We start from the raw sequence: 9,175 nt of genomic DNA on the forward strand, positions 1-9,175 counted from the left end.
AAATATAGATAGATAGATAGATAGATAGATAGATAGATAGATAGATAGATGAAAATGGATAAACAGAAAGATATAGACAGATAAAAAGAAAGACAGACAGACAGACAGATAGATAGATAGATAGATAGATAGATAGATAGATAGATAGATAGATAGATAGATGAGAATGGATAAACAGACAGACAGACAGACAGACAGATAGCTAGATAGATAGATGAAAATTGATAAACAGAAAGATAGATATAGACAGATAAAAAGACAGACAGACAGACAGACAGATAGATAGATAGATAGATGAGAATGGATAAACAGACAGACAGACAACAGACAGATAGTTAGATAGATAGATGAAAATTGATAAACAGATAGATATAGACAGACAGACAGATAGATAGATAGATAGATAGATAGATAGATAGACAGATAGATAGATGGATAGATGGATAGATGGATAGATAGATGGATAGATGGATAGATAGATAGATGGATAGATGGATAGACAGATAGATGAAAATGGATAAACAGAAAGATAGATATAGAAAGATAAAAAGAAAGACAGAGACAGACAGACAGACAGATAGATAGATAGATAGATAGATAGATAGATAGATAACAATAATACATTACAATTAAAATTACTGGTTGTATTCTTCATACACCTAGTAAAAAAACTCTGTCGTCTAATACCACATGAATACTATAGTAAAAGGCTTTAACGAAACATTGTGCGCTGTAATATACAAGTATAAATAAAGAAGTGATAAATAAATGCACAATACCGGACGCACAAAGGACGTCCTATCATAAAATCAATATTATACATTGCATGCTATAGGCCAGCCGTTAAGCAGGACCCACGCAAAAACAGACAAGGAAATTATATTGTAGGCATCGGTTGAAATTGTGTCCTGAACCAAAGGGGTCGGAATGGATTATACTCAATACTACAGTCAGTGTGAACAGACGCCATGACGCGATTCAGTCGGAGCAGGTCAGGCTGCGCAGCTACGTGTCACATCGGGACAGAAGAGAGGATGCTTGACCTACGCGATCCATCTGCTGCAGCTTTACTTACCTGTTTGCCGTCTCAACCGCTGAACCGAACCGCCCACACCGCATTTAAAATTATTCCATGATGATAATGCTATTTGTGTGTGTTTTTAATGGATGTCTGGAGGGCAAATAATCTCCACAGGCTCCTCTGACAATCCTCCTGGTCGCTCGGTAACGCAAATCCTCTCCGTTCTCTCCAAACGGAAGTGACGACATGACATTCTTCAGGGTAACTGTAGCGTCGCCGCATTACTTTGGCATAAACAGCAGTACTTTTATTCACACAAAATACAATCCAAATAGAAATAATAAGTTGTGCAAAGGTTAAATGTGATAACGTAGCCTTGTGATTAATAGAGGTTTTCTGCTGTACTCAGTATGACCAGAAGGTGTCGGTATTACTTCAGAAATGTAAGCATCATTTTGGCAGGGCTCTGGTGAATAGCGCTAGTTGTTGTTGTTAATGAACCCATTACTGCTGTAACTTACTGAAAGCATTCTCTCTCAATACTTGTGCAAAATAATATGTATGCCTATACACATGCGTTACATATATTGATGTATTGTTCTTTTACTATTTATTTATTTACCTGTTAATTTGTATAGCATCACATGAAGCACATTTTTAGGTACCTGATTTTTTTATGTTGTTACAGCTTTACATTTGATTGCGCTTTTCTGCACTGGGCCAACAAAGCCAGATTTTTTTTTTCACAAGAAAAGTACAGTATATGCATTCATTTTAGTCTATGCATGTAGCATGTGTCTCCTTTAATAAAGAGTGAAGATCTACATTTTTTTATTTAGTCATTTATTAGATGCTTTTATCCAAAGCGACTTACAAATGAGGACAACAGAAGCAATCAATTGTAGTATTAAAACAACTAAAAACAGATCCAAAACTAAAAGCTAAAACTTTATAAATACTACCTACTACCACACATTTTAAAAATAAAGAGATTAAATACAAATGACAAATGCATACAACAAAATTTCAAAACTTAACATTTAAATGAAAAACAAAAAATAAAGCTAAAAACAATTCAAAATATTAAAGAACAAAAGGTATAAGTAGTGTGTGTGTGTGCGTGTGTGTGTGTGTGTGTGTGTATTATAATGAATTATTATTATTATTATTATTATTTTCAATTAATAATACGATTTAGAGGCCAAGCTGAAGATGGAAGGAGCAGTTACTGAGTCTTTTGGGAATAGATGTTAGCTGATGCGTAAAACGGCTCATATGCTTCACCTTTGCAAGCCAATATGCATCAAGCATGAGGAGGAAGTGTAAAATTGGAAAAGTGTGCTTTTGCTTGACCGTTCAAATGAACATCCTTTAACTTTTAACCTTTGACCTCAACATTCTTGTGAGCACCTAAACTAATCATAGTTAAAGTTAAAAAACAGTTATTTTGCCCCTTTGCACAGGAAGACTCTGTGTCTCCCAAAGCAAAGTAGAGAAAATAGCCAAATAAACTGTCTCTATAGCTGAATTTTGAGTGATGATTTTAAAAATATGCATTACTAAAAATCATTTCTTGGACTTGGCAATCCATTAAATATCATAGAAATAAAATAACTGATGGGCAAACAGGATCTTTAAAAGGTTATTCTGATTGGGTGATCTGCTATAATACTGCTGGGTTCACCTGGGGCCAATAAGGTTAAAAACAGGCTTTAATGTAATAGCAGTTAGGGTGTGATTCCAAACACATATCTTATAGAAGTCGTGTCTACACCACAAGCCTTCTGTTTAGAGCATTTTTTTTAGTCTGGGAACCTTAGGTTAAATTTGACAGTGAGGCAGACCAAAACAGCCACCCACAGTAGACGTATTTGGATGCAAGTTTACTGGTACACATAAACTGAAAACAAGGCCTGTTAAATTTAAGGTCTCCAGGTTTGAAACCTTCACAAGGACATACATTACTGAACCATTCCGTGCCTTCGAAAGCTCTGCAGCTTCCCACTCTTTTCTTCCCATTCAGTAAATATCCCGTCACGCTTTTAATGATCATTAAATGCGCCTCCAGATGTTGGCCAGTGGTTCGTCCTCACACAGCCCTTTCTGAGTTCCTCGACTGCAATCAAGGCACAGAGACAAGGACCTCAAAGCAAAGCAAGAAAGAAAACATGGCAACACAGCACGCTCTAGATTTCTTGCCCGCTATGTCATTATTCCCAAGCAAAATAATTACAAACATTGCTCCGTGTTTACACCGTGTAGCATATGGACCTGGTCCTTTTATAGTTTTCGTAATGTGCCATTTCAAACAAACTGTCAACCTTTTATCCTCTTGCTTGCTGTTGAATCAGGCTGAGTGCAATTCGTCATTGTTATGGATCCATGATATGCGTGACTGTGAACATCAAACACCAAACCTCTTCCTGAAAACACAAGGTGAAAAGAGAGAAACAACAACGTAATGCTTAGAAGTCAGAGCAACATGTTAAAAAGGAACTCTAAAAAGAAATAGTCATTTCTTTCTGACCAAAACCTGTACAGAATGCTGTTTTTTTTCCCTGTAAAAATAAAATACAATAAAATAAAATAAATTAATAAAATAAATTTAATTTAAAATAAAATAAAATAAAATAAAATAAAATAAAATAAAATAAAATAAAATAAATAAAATGATTGCCAGTTAGGCTTCACTTTTTCATGCAATCTCACCTTAAGTGACCCTATAGTAGCTGAATTAATAATCAATGCTGATTTTCCAGCTTGCAAATTCTCTTAAGAGGAAAGATCACTTTGAAATTTGAAGAGCAAAGCAATTTTCAGAGCAGCTGTTCTTAGTAAGAAATGGTTATAAAAACGGAAACAGTAGCGAAACAAGTAATAGGAAACAGGAGAAATAAAAAGCGATACTTATTATCTACATGCTTCTTATTAGTCTCTGCTATGAGCCGAGGCTGAGACCTGAGTTGAGAATCTGATTCCTTCAGACTTTTACCAGAAGACAATATATCATGGTATCTATGCAGATCATTTAAACAACATTTTTTCAGACTCACAGACTAAGACGAGTATTGATGGGTTAGATAAATGTCTATTTTTGTAATTCAAGAAAGATTTTCAAAATCAAATAAAATAAAATAAAATAAAATAAAATAAATAAAATGAGTGCCAGTTAGGCTTCACTTTTTCATGCAATCTCACCTTAAGTGACCCTATAGTAGCTGAATTAATAATCAATGCTGATTTTCCAGCTTGCAAATTCTCTTAAGAGGAAAGATCACTTTGAAATTTGAAGAGCAAAGCAATTTTCAGAGCAGCTGTTCTCTTTTTCAGATCTTGGCGAAAAATGACAGTGATGTTATTTTCCATGTCGGCTATCATCCATTAAGCAACTATATTTCAGGGCTAAATTGGGTGGATTTCAGGCACTATTTAATCCAGCTGGAATTAGCAAGAGTTATAGCTATGGTGAGGAAGAACCACAGCTGAACCGGTTTATGCTGGGAAATTGGGATCATTTGACCAAAACACAATTATGAAAAAGTAGCTAGTGGCATTCCAGAAACTGTGGAGTGTTGTGGGTTTTCATAACTGATAAACAATATTGGTTTTCCAGTTCTGTGTAGTGACATTTTTTCATGATAATTCTGAGAAACCAAAAAAAATAAATTCTGTAAGCAGAACTTCTTGTGTTATATTGACATGGTGGAACCGTTTGAATGCAAAATTATTCAGGCTGCTTACAAGAAGATGAGTTTTATCACAGCTTGTTCCTAACTCACGTCTACAGAAGAGTTTCCTCCATGTGAATATTACACGGCTCTTTGCCAGGAATACTGTTTATGTACATAGCTTTTTTTGAATATTAATGAAATTGGTTTTGGCTCAAAGGAAGACGACAGATTATTTTCATAGTGTGTCTTTTTATCTTTTCTTCTGTACTTATTATTCTCCAGAGTGTCTGTCCTGAACTACAGTTTCTGCACACAAAAAAAGCCAGTTGGTCCAAAACAGGGATGAAATTGCACAGCTCACTATCATAGACTGGTCTTTTGAAAATGTTATACTTTGCTATCCTCCCTAATTTCTAGTCTGGGACTAGAGATACCAAGAAACCACACAGACTTTCACTTGGGAAAATGGTCTGTAACCAGAAAGCCATTGTCTCTTCCTTGTTTACTTTAAACAATTAACATGTTTTGCTTGATTTTGTGGTTGTTTCAATGCCACCCACAGCCCTATATAAGCTTGCATGCTGTAAACGTGCACAGTATCACATAATTATTCCATAGTCACACATTTTATTCTATATTAGGACATTTAAAGGAATAAATCACCCAAAAATGAAAATAAAAATGTACTTTTTGCACTTAACTGTCACTATCCATAATCTGAATATGATCATGTTCAGTTTTAGAGATCCCTCATCCCTCTTTCATTTATCATGATCAAAAACCCTTTCCATTCAAAGTTTCCATTGCCAACGTTTGACCCTGTGTGTCGTGACAGCAGCTTGTAAAACCCAATAACAAGCAGCTCTACCAACCTGCTGGTAACACTGTGACTCTTCCTGTTAATTTCACCTGCATAATCAAAAAGAGACCAAAAAGAGCCCGCAAATTTGTATAAAAGCTATTTAGGCATCATAAATCCTTTTGGGGTTGTTAGCATACTATCCTAAGTGTTAATTTTGTTTTCTGTGAATACTAGTTGTGGTTGGCTCCCAGCGTCTGCAGACATGGCTTGCACGCAACGGCAGATGCAGGGAATTTAAAGGCGGCCACGTCCTGTGAAGTTACAGGCAGTAATCTGAGCGCTGTGTGCCATGCATTTTAACTCTTTGTGCAGCTTTCTGCTCACAATTAATGTTTCTTATAGCCTTTTAGAACACAATTGTGACCCTGGACCACAAAACCAGTCATAAGGGTCAATTTTTCGAAATTGAGATTTATACATCATCTGAAAGTGATGATGGAAATTATTAGGCTTTCCATTGATGTATGGTTTGTTAGGACAGGACAATATTTTGACCGAGATACAACTATTTGAAAATCTGGAATCTGAGGGTGCAAAAAAATCTAAATATTGAGAAAATCGCCTTTAAAGTTGTCCAAATGAAGTTCTTAGCAATGCATATTGCTAATCAAAAATTAAGTTTTAATATATTTACAGTAGGAAATTTACAAAATATCTTCATGGAACATGATCTTTACTTAATATCCTAATGATTTTTGGCATAAAAGAAAAATCAATAATTTTGACCCATACAATGTTTTTTGGCTATTGCTACAAATATACCCCAGTGACTTAAGACTGGTTTTGTGGTCCAGGGTCACAATTCTGTCTGACCGCCCTGTTAAAAAAGTAACACAGCAAAGAAAGACTGGAAATCCATCAATTAAGCAATTTTTCAGTCTTGAATAAAATACTTATTTACATCAACATTTCTTTTGACTAGTCCAGATTTTGTTATTTATTTTCCACTAAGCATTGGTTTATTGAGGATGTTTTTTCCGTTTATATTCTATGTTAATTTTCTCTGGTACTTCAATGAAGAATTATATTCTACCCTCTTACCCCTCCATTTACTCTGTTTAATATCTCCTCAGCTGCCCATAAATTTTATTGATTGCGGAGTGTGTCTGTTTTTATGTGTGCTGCCCAACCTTGCACTTTCCCTTATTAGTAATAGGAGAATGCATTCTGTGCTTGCTCATTATATTTACCACATTTCTCCTGACCTTGGCCAAAGTAACATCCAGAAATTCTCACTGGAAGAAACTGTCCACAGACCAGATGTTTGAGAAGTGATTTAAACCTAGAAGAGAAACAAAGTATTAGGAATTTGTAAATGTTGGAAACAAATGAACGTTATGACAGAAAATGAATAAAAAATGATCATCAGGTTTTACGCAAACTTGTGAATTTTATTCCGAATGATGCGGTCACTACAGCCAAAGACAAACAAACGAAATATTAGAACATTCTGAAATTAATGTCAATTTTTAAACTAAACTTTTCACTTAAATTTTGCTGATAATAACAAGGCAATCAATCAATCAATCAATCAATAAATAAATGTATAATTAAAAATAAATGTATAATAAAAAAAAAAAATGTAATAAAATTTATTTCAAAAAATAATTAAAATAAATAAATAAATAAATATAATTTAGGGAAAAAAAAAATCTTATTTTATCTAAGGATAAAAAATAATATATTTTAATAATATATTAAATAAAAAATAATATATTTTCCCAGTCACATCAGACGAATGATTCAGACACATTAGTGAAATCTCACTCTGATCATAAATCTGGACAATGTATGCACAGATATAATATGATGTGAGATGCCCCTGTGGGTGAGAACACGAGAACTTTCCCACATTTGATGTGATATCACACTTTTCTGTCTTGCGCAGTATCACTGCATCATTATCTCTATGTTGTTTCTCAGCAGGGTAACTGACATTACAACACTGCGGCTGATTTATTTCAGGTCATGATCCCTGTAGATTCAAGGCTTTTTGTGTGTCTGTGAACAAATAATATATAATATTTCTCAAGAGTTGGTCTAAGGCCAGTTTTCAGCTTTCTCTAAATCCTAAACTTAATATTAAAAGCGGGAAAGAGGAAATGGAAAAAAATAAGGAATAATAACTCAGCAGCAAGGGAATCATACTGATAACCAGCTAAAGTCATTATATTAATTCCAGCCAAAATGAGGCTACATCTTCCAGAGTTCACCTATTTTACACACCCCCTGCGGACCCAGTTCTGTGGTTTTCGGCCATTTTAAGATTGTTTCTAGCATGATAAAGTGCTTGAGACTTGCATAAGCGCTTGCTATTTTTCACAAGTGACTTTAACAAGCCAAACACACGTTCTGGTGTTGACCAGAAGTTTATAACCCTCTACCTGGGTAGGTCTCACAGGGGTGTGCACAGGTTGTAGTTCCTTCCTCAACGTCTCTTCTTACCTCGCTCTTTCCAATACATCACCATGCTAGCCTTCAGTTATAGAGTTGTTGTAAAGGGCCAAGCAGTATTTCTGATAGGGAAATCTTTCATTTCCATCTTTTTGGAGAGTTTTCCAGTGAATACAAGGCACCCTGACAGGCTATTAATGGAAATGTCTGGCCCTGACAGCTCAGACATGCGTCTTCCTTTGCCTCTGTCACCTCATGCGATTTACATCACACTAGGCTGTTGTGTTTGGCATCAGAGCACAGGCCCTTTCTAGACTGCATGCAGATTCAGAGAGCCATAGAGAGGACATCTCATTTTCACAGGACATAAAAGAGACAATATTCCTATTTTCAAAGTAGAGGGAAATACTTCACACTATCTTAGTCATCTAGTCTCAAAACATGCTGTTTTTCTAAGGGAGAGTGAGTGTCTTATGACCTTCCCAGTTCCTAAAAAATATCACTTGGGTCGGATTGTACTGGACTGATAAACACTAGAAAAAAAAATGTGTGCAGACAAAAGAACACAGAATGCTGTTTTGTTAGGAGTAAGATCTTGCATATGTCAGAGAGAGAGAGTTGCCAACAAAGGCCAAAATCTGTGCACTGAGGAAAGTCATTATTAGGCTTTAAAAAAGGTTCCTTTCTTCAAGCATTAGTGCTTTTGCTTAAACCTGCAAAACATTTGCTGAGGCCGTGCAGTAAACACAACTTGACAGAAAGAAAATATTCCTAAAAATATATACTGAACAAAATTATAAACGCAACACTTTTGTTTTTGCCCCCATTTTTCATGAGCTGAACTCAAAGATCTAAGACTTTTTCTATGTACACAAAAGGCCTATTTCTCTCAAATATTGTTCACAAATCTGTCTAAATCTGTGTTAGTGAGCACTTCTCCTTTGCCGAGATATGTTAAAATTGCATATAAAATGTTTTATTATTTGTCTTTAATGAAATAAAAAATAATGAAATGTATGCATTTATCTTACATCAGACCCGGACACAACTACTCTCCAAATAAATTAATATGTGGACATGAAAGACTAATTTGTTTTAAAATTATTTAAAAATCTTACCTGTATATCTTAAATGAAAGAAATGTCTGCTAAAAATGAAACAATGGAACAAACTGCGAACAAGACAAGACAAAAGTGCAACATTATTAGAATGATATTAATATATACA

The 9,175-nt window shown here is 34.9% G+C and overlaps 1 protein-coding gene across 4 annotated transcripts in view; it reads right to left on the reverse strand.

Annotated features, from left to right (window-relative positions):
* arfip2a (ADP-ribosylation factor interacting protein 2a) overlaps positions 1-1,320 on the reverse strand; it is an 8,777-nt gene extending 7,457 nt beyond the window's left edge. Inside the window, exon 1 of one of the 4 annotated variants that reach the window (XM_016507811.1) lies at positions 1,076-1,320. The gene's annotated coding sequence lies outside the window, so the exon portion shown is untranslated. The remainder of the gene's footprint in view (positions 1-1,075) is intronic. The other 3 variants (XM_016507814.1, XM_016507812.1, XM_016507813.1) reach the window with 3 other exon arrangements.
* Between the last annotated feature and the right edge of the window lie 7,855 nt (positions 1,321-9,175).

The sequence above is a fragment of the Sinocyclocheilus anshuiensis genome, unplaced genomic scaffold (genome assembly GCF_001515605.1).
Source record: "Sinocyclocheilus anshuiensis isolate Anshui unplaced genomic scaffold, SAMN03320099.WGS_v1.1 scaffold758, whole genome shotgun sequence".
NCBI lineage: Eukaryota > Metazoa > Chordata > Actinopteri > Cypriniformes > Cyprinidae > Sinocyclocheilus > Sinocyclocheilus anshuiensis.